The following is a 7,940-nucleotide window of genomic DNA, read 5'->3' as shown; positions in this document are numbered from 1 at the left end:
AATCTTCTTCTTCAGAACCACTAGGCAAGAAAAGTTGAAATTTACACGAAAGCTTCCTGATATAATGCACATTCACGTTCGTAAAAATGATAACCACCGAAAGTAGGGTGGGGCCACAATAGGGGATCAAAGTTTTATAAACGAGTATATAGCGACAATCTTCTTTTCCAAAGCCACAAGACCAGAAAAGTGGAAATTTACATGAAAGTTTCCTGACATAGAGTAGATCTAAATTTGGGCAATTCAGAGTTTGTTGGGGTAGGGTTGGGCCACAGTAGGGGATCAAAGTTTTATATGCTGATCTAGAAAAAAATCTTTCAAAACGACTTTAGAACTATTTAATCTAGGGCTTTCATAATTTGTATATACATTCTTTACGAAAAGACCTTTCATGTGATGCGATCTTGTGACCTTGACGTGGATGTTTGACCTACTTTTAAGAAATATTTGACCTATTCAATATATCCTCAAGTATTTAAGATAGAACTTTCAGATTTTGTATATAGATTTCTTATGGCAAGGTCTTTCGTATCATACTATGATCTATGAACTTGGTCTTATCAAGAACAACAAGATCATGTTAGTCATATTGGTGAGCATTCCTGTGTTATGTTGATTTTTTTTTCAGTGATGTTGTGATCCTTTGGGGCTACAATATGGGATCAAACTTTTTTAAGAGAATAAAGATTGATCTAAAAATTCCTTTTAAAATTACAACAGCTGGACAATGGCAGGGCCAAGGTGATTCAGGTGAGCAATGTGGTCCATGGTCCTCTTGTTTGATATCATATTGATAGCGGCAGAGATTGACGCGAGAAAACTATAATTATTCTTTGGAAGACTGTATCGCTTGAATCCTGTTGCTCTTACAAAGAAAATAGTTTTGACACGCCGCTATTCATTCATCTATAATTTATCACGGTCTCAGTTTGGCTTTATTCCTGATATTATAGAAATCATAAACATACGTACGGACTCGAGGACCACTTGTAAAGCTGGTTACAGGGATGGGTCGTTTCCCGATAGACCGGTATGTAACAATATCTTAAGGACCTCTGTCTCATCACTGCACAAACTACGGCGTCAGACCTTTTTATCGTGCGGCCCTGACTTCTCTTTTGACTAATGTTTAATATTACAGAACCATCATCACTTTGGAATATGCCTAGAAATTGCAATGAAATCAGCTTGTGTAAATGTATTTCCAAACCCGGAAACGCAATGAAACACAAGTTTGTTTAATGCGTTTCTTAGACCTACGGTTGACAATGGAGTTATGCGCAGTTACAGAAAACGGTCTGTTTTTAATTCTACTTGCTCGACAAACTCTTACCCAACATTGTAATTCTGCAAATGTGTCCTTCCGCATGCTGAAATACAGGCTCCTGCACAACTCTGTAACTCTGTACAACAAAGTAATATCATTCATTAACACAGAAAAAGGGCTGTATATGTTACGTATCTATTCATTTATTTTTCCTCACCACTATGTACATATATTTATACCTTTGTTATTATTTCACTTCTTTCTAATTGTATATCTACTCCATTAGTATCTTTGTAATGTTATGATTATGCATGTCATGTCATGATCCTCTGCGGAGGGAAATAAAATATTAATGAATAAAGGAAGCAATCGTACTTGGCACTTTAATTAATTCATAAAATGCGTGTAATTGAATTCAGGGTTTATTCGATATGGCTCCAAATTCATTCTTCATTAAAATGATTTCCTGAAATTTCATTTTTAAAACACAAATCCGTTAAATCTAAGCAGAAATATGTGTATTTAATCATCTCATTATAAATAAAAATGTACTGAAAATGCACCGCATTAAAGGTATTTATTCAAATTTCTTTGTGCTCAAATTGTATAAATACATGAACACTTCGATGTCCACCTCACAGTTAGTCAGATCCATAACAAATCAACAACCATGATCCGAGTTCTCGTTCTCCTCAGTGTCTGTGTCGCTATGGCGTACTCCGCCGGATACCAGCGTAAGTTTCTCTCTCTCTCTCTCTCTCTCTCTCTCTCTCTCTCTCTCTGAGTAAAGTAGTTTAAGTAAATTTGATATTCTACAAACTCTTAAATGAAAAAAAAAATCACGAGAATTTCATTTTCATGTTTTTCTTGCACACGTTTATTCCAGAATTTAACCCTCCATGAATTAGATAAAAGTGAATATAGCAGTGGAAATGAATGATTGTAAAATGTTATCCAATTAATAAATTTATTTGCATTTGATATTTTTAACTACTTTTAATGAAATTCATTTGAAATTACACGCCTTCCCTTGCAGCCGGTGCTTACATTCCCGGTGGTCACATTGGAGCTGGACATGGTGGTGGTATCGGCAGTGGCATCATCGGTAGAGGCGGAAGTCAGTGGGGCTCTAGTCGGCAGTGGTCTAGCCAAGGAGGAATAGGAGGACACGGTGCTGGCATTGGAAGTGGAATAGGAAGAATCATCGGAGGTGGTCCCAGAGGCGGACATATTGGCGGAGGACAAGGGAGGATCAACGGGGGTGGTCACGGATGTGGGCCCTATGGTTGTAACCAATACGGACGTAAATAGGTAAAAACATGCATGGGATATTTAACCAAAAAAAATTGATTTAAGTTTTGCTATTCTTTTTCGCAGTAGAATTTAATGACATGTTTTTTTTCTTCCTTTTTTCAGATCAATATAAGTGGAGTTTTCATCTTCTTATTTATTTATTTATTTCAATTTTAAGGGCGGTATTTATTATGTTCAATTAAATGTTCAAAATAAAAGTCTGAAAATAACTTCTGTTTGATGATTTGTTCTAAGATGACTCACGTCCATACCAAACCTGCCCTAAAGGGACAAATGTTCCCACGTGGTTGATTGCAACATATAGTTGGGTATATTATAAGCATCTGTTGTGAAAAGCGACATTTCAAATACAGAAACAGATATCTTTGATGCATTTCACAACGCCCCAGTAACAGCCGACTGAACGAAAAGCAGAGAGATACACATGGACGAAATATGTAAAAACAATTATTGTCCCAATAACAAATGGATGCATGAAAAGACGGACAGCTATCGTGAAACTATTGAAACTCTAAAAGTTGTTTGTGCGATACTGGCAGTTTGTATAGAAATATTATGAAAAATAACTACAAATGGCCACAACTTTCTCAAAGTTGAACGACTTAAATCTGAAAATACCAGGCACACAGGTTTACGTAATATAAAAAAAATTGATTTTGTAAGAAATAAATGAACAACCTCTCAAAAAAGCGTCTATATACAGGCGGACAAAGTGAAATCAACATACCCCAACCTTTGTTTGAAGAGGTATAATAACTCGTAATTATTGCCTGTGATATACTCAATACCGTATTATCTTCCAGTCACAACGGAAGGGACGGGGCATCTACTCCAATTTCGTTACAAGAATTACAAACCGACATTGTTTCTTTAATGCTAACAACTTAAACAAAATTACTCCTAAACTGATTTATTCAAATCAAATAATTCTCGTTTGCTTATAAGTATTTAAAATCATTTGGAATCATTCTTCAACGCACACGTAGTTGAATGATTTCAAGCTACATTTACTATCTCTTCAAACCATTTTGTTCAAGATTAAATTTGGGCTCCTCTTGTCTTTTGATGAGTTTTTAGAAATGATATTTGCTATATTGTTAGATATATTTTTCTTATCTATGATTATAACGATCTAGTTCGTCGATACAACCTATCATTGGGTCAAATGCTGTCTGACGTGTTTCTTGCCGATTGTTAGGCCGTTTTTGGCATACTGATTTTGACTACGGATAACTCCGTTTACCAGATCAGGATATAGGGGTCACGACGGTTGTGACCGGTCGACAGGGGATGCTTCGTCCTCCTAGGGACCTGCTCCCACTTCTGCTGTGTCCAGGAGTCCGTGTTTGCCCAACGAGCTATTTTGTATTGCTTATAAGAGTTGAGATTGATCACTGTTCGTTATCTTCACCTTTCATTATTTGATTCCCTACCTTCAGAAGTTGATATTTTTTCCGGAATCGTTTCCTTGTATTTTCCTTATTGCATTCGAAACTTTATTCATAGGGCTATGCGAATTTTGACTCAAAACAAATCTTTTGCAGGATTTTCGTTTAATGGTTGTACGAGTCGTTACTCGATATATGCAAAAACTGCTCAGATTTAAATAAGATGGTGATCTTTTCGCAAGCTTTAATTGCTTCATGACATTCTTCTATAAACCATGGATTTGAAAATTTTATTTTAGTAGAATTTTGTGGTGTTTTGTTACATAATGTATCTGTAATGAAAGTTTGGTAAAATTTTGAATGGGGTCTGGGCGGTTTTCAAGCTTTTCAACCGAGATATCTTGTAGATACAATGCCTAGAAACATGTCCAATTATCTTTGTCGAGTTTCCGGTTTTTGATAGGATTGTTTACTTTAACAATAATAGGGAAATGATGGCTTCTGCACAAATCATCAGGTACACACTAGTTTAAATCCAAAAGTAAAGAGGGATCCACTATACTTATATCGATTGAAGAATATGAACCGTTGCCTGGATGAAGAGAAGTGTTTGAGCCGTCGTTTAAAATACAGAGATTATATTCAACACCAGAATATAGACTGAACTCTATGATTATGGATATTGCCAATCACAGGCTCTTGAAACCACCGCGGGTCATATATACTTCTACTATTGCATAAAATTTTTAATTCTAAACACACTTTGCAGTGCCTAGATATATACATTCTTATATTTAATCCACCTACGTGTTCTTCGTCTTCTTTCAACTATAGTCCAGTTGAACATGTCATGTCTGGTGATGTTGATATAGTTGAATATGAGAACCTCAACTCACTTATTTTAAAAAGTACTAAATACAGAGAACATCAGTCGTTCAATTAGCTACAGAACTTCGTCTCAGCTATGAATTCTGTCGAGGATTACGCCAGACGATGGGCTAAATATGAAAAAGAACTTGATGCATTGTCAGAATGGATTAAAAGAAAATAAGGAATATTACAATCCCGCATTATACACATCAAAACAAAACCGCGTACCATCTATCCTGTGTTTAGTAACCCACAAGTGATAAAACAACTAGAAAGATGACATGAGGACCATGTTTTGGTTCCAGCTGACAAAGCTTGTAACATCATTGTCTTTGTTTGTAAGGATCATTATTACAACTGTATTTTAAACGAATTTGGCATTAATCCCCCTTATGGTAATCGTACTTAAACACCAACTGTCCTTTCAGAAGATGAAATTCTTCAACATCATGCTTCAGTTTTAGACACATTTAATATCCCAGTCAATATGAGTTAACGCACCTACATGTATGCTAGATTCCCAAACTTCATAAAAACTCATACAAACAACGATACATTGCTGGATCTCGGAAGTGTTTTACAAAGCCTCTATCCTTCCTCCTCACAAAAATATTAACAGCTGTGAAGGAGAAACTTCAAATATATTGTACTACTACATATGCCAGAAGTGGTGTAAACGAAGTGTGGATTCTAAAACATTCTAAAAAACTTTTATTAAACTTGAAATCGGAAAGCTTTTCTTTAAAAAAAAAAAACCACCCAACAACATCAAAACGTATGACTTTTCAACACTTTACACGACCATTCCTCACGATGAATTAAAGACTAGACTTTTTGATATTATAGACAGTTACTTCGTGAAAAAAAATGGAAAAGGAAATAGTCCTATCTAGTGATTAGTCATCCAAAAAATTCCTGTGTTAAACACCACTCTGATTCCCCGCACAAGTACTCTGAAGTTGATATTAAAAATATGCTGGAGTTCCTCATTGACAATATCTTCGTGGTCTTTGGTGATCAGGTCTTTCAACAGTCTGTTGGAATTCCAATGGGCACGAATTGTATTCCTTTGTTAGCTGACATGTTTTATATTCATATCAAGCAAAATTCATTCAAAAACTTCTACATGAGAAGAAAAAAATATCTTGATGTGGACTTCAATGTGACATTTAGATATATCGACGACGTTCTATCTCCGTGGCCGAGTGGTTAGAGCATCGCGCTCAAAATCACACGGCCTCTCACCTCTGTGAACTCTGGAATTACATATTTCCTTCCGATCTCCAGAACCTAAATACGTTTCAGCACTTCGTCAGAAGAAGGCACTGAATCTCCCAAAATTATGTAGATGTGACATATGTGAATCCTTTTTAGCTCACCTGAGCTGAAAGCTTAAGCGAGCTATTCTGATCACCTTTTGTCTGTCATCTGTCCATATACGTTTCATAATTTCATCTCCTTCTCCAGAACAACTGGATCAATTTCAACCAAACTTACATGTAGTACAAATCATTCTTGCGTGCAGAGGATTCGAGTTTGTTCAAATGAAGGCCCATAGCCCCTTCAAAGGGGAGATAATCACGAAAATGCAAGAATAGGTTGGGGGTCATCGAAAACTATTTTCAAGAACCACTGGCCAAGGAAAGTTCAGATTTACATGAAAACTTTCTGACATAGTGCAGATTCACTTTTGTTAAAATCATGCCCCCAGGGGTAGGATGGGGCCACAGTAGGGGATCAAAGATTTACATTGGAATATATGGGGACAATCTTAAATGAAAGTACTGAAAGACGGGGTCAAATTATTCAATGCATAACTTTCAGAAATGATGCAGTTATGCTAATATGACAATTCATATGAAAACTCTCCAGACAAATACTTTAATCAGACATAGGTCTTGAATTGCAGATTTACGTACAACTCCCTATTCGTGTTTTCAATATAAGAAAAGAAGTGTTGAAAATCGAAATTTTCTTGAAATCTGTTCCCTTTTTTATGGTTTTGATGCCAAAACGAACACCTTAAGGAATGTTTGTATTGTGACCTCCTAGTCTTGTGGCCAGTTTTATTTAATCAATATGATCCAGAAATCGATATTCTTGGTTAACATTTCGCCGAGATAGTTCCTTCCTTATTAAACCTCAATATTCTTGTTTTGTATCTTATAGTGAGGGTCACCATTTTAACTTGTGCACTTAGCTCTTCATAGCTAAATCAGGTGCTGAACTCTTGTGAAAAAGCATGAATGCTATAATAAAGTAAATGAAAAGAAATATAGATAAAGGTATGGAACAAAGTTTACTATGTCAACAGAACAGAAAGATAACATATGATAGATTGACACATGACAGTATATGTTTAATAGCTTATTTTTTATGGACCAACATAATGAAACCAAATGTTGAAGATAAAATTGATAATGGCATTCTTTGGAATTGCACAATACAACCTGTCAATAACACATGAAGGTTAAAATCAAGTGGATATGTAAACACTCCAATTCTTTCTTTAGTAAAGAAAATTTTCTAAACTACTAAAACTGTACACAAGAACATGTAAATTGTAAACATTGTAACAAAATTGGTAACATAGTAATTTCAATTTTTTTGACACACATTTGGGCTAGAAGTTTCTTATGCAATGAAAAATATTTACATGTTACAGTCCAACATAAACTAGTTCTAATTGTAACGGGGACCGTTACATATGTTCCCCAAACCTCCCCCAATTAAAAAGTGATGTCCTTGTGAATCTATAACAAAAAATCATTTTATTTTAGCCTTTAATTACATGTAGTACGTTCAATATGGTCATTTCAGTACCAAAAAATGAAAGAAAGCGTTGCACGCGCATACACGCGCACGCGTGTATGATTCAGAATTTTTGTTGATGTCGTTCAACAGGCATATGTATCATATACCCACAGTGTGAATTTCATAACGTTTCCACCATATACAAGGAAGTTATAGCGATTTTAAAATCATCCAATCAGAATTCAGCACATGTGCATGCACGTGCTGAGCAGTAATTCTAACCACAGCAATTTGTAAGGAGTACCAAGACACATCTAAACCATTAATATCAATAGAATTTGTTGAAA

The 7,940-nt window shown here is 35.5% G+C and overlaps 1 long non-coding RNA gene across 1 annotated transcript; it reads left to right on the top strand.

Annotated features, from left to right (window-relative positions):
* The first annotated feature begins 1,890 nt into the window (after positions 1 to 1,890).
* On the top strand, positions 1,891 to 2,979 carry LOC130050010 (uncharacterized). The gene is made up of 3 exons (XR_008798370.1): positions 1,891 to 2,001; positions 2,304 to 2,578; positions 2,684 to 2,979. It is a non-coding gene; the product is annotated as an uncharacterized LOC130050010 (long non-coding RNA).
* The last annotated feature ends 4,961 nt before the right edge of the window (positions 2,980 to 7,940 follow it).

The sequence above is a fragment of the Ostrea edulis genome, chromosome 1 (genome assembly GCF_947568905.1).
Source record: "Ostrea edulis chromosome 1, xbOstEdul1.1, whole genome shotgun sequence".
Taxonomy (NCBI): Eukaryota; Metazoa; Mollusca; class Bivalvia; order Ostreida; family Ostreidae; genus Ostrea; species Ostrea edulis.
This window is presented reverse-complemented; position numbering and strand designations above follow the sequence as displayed.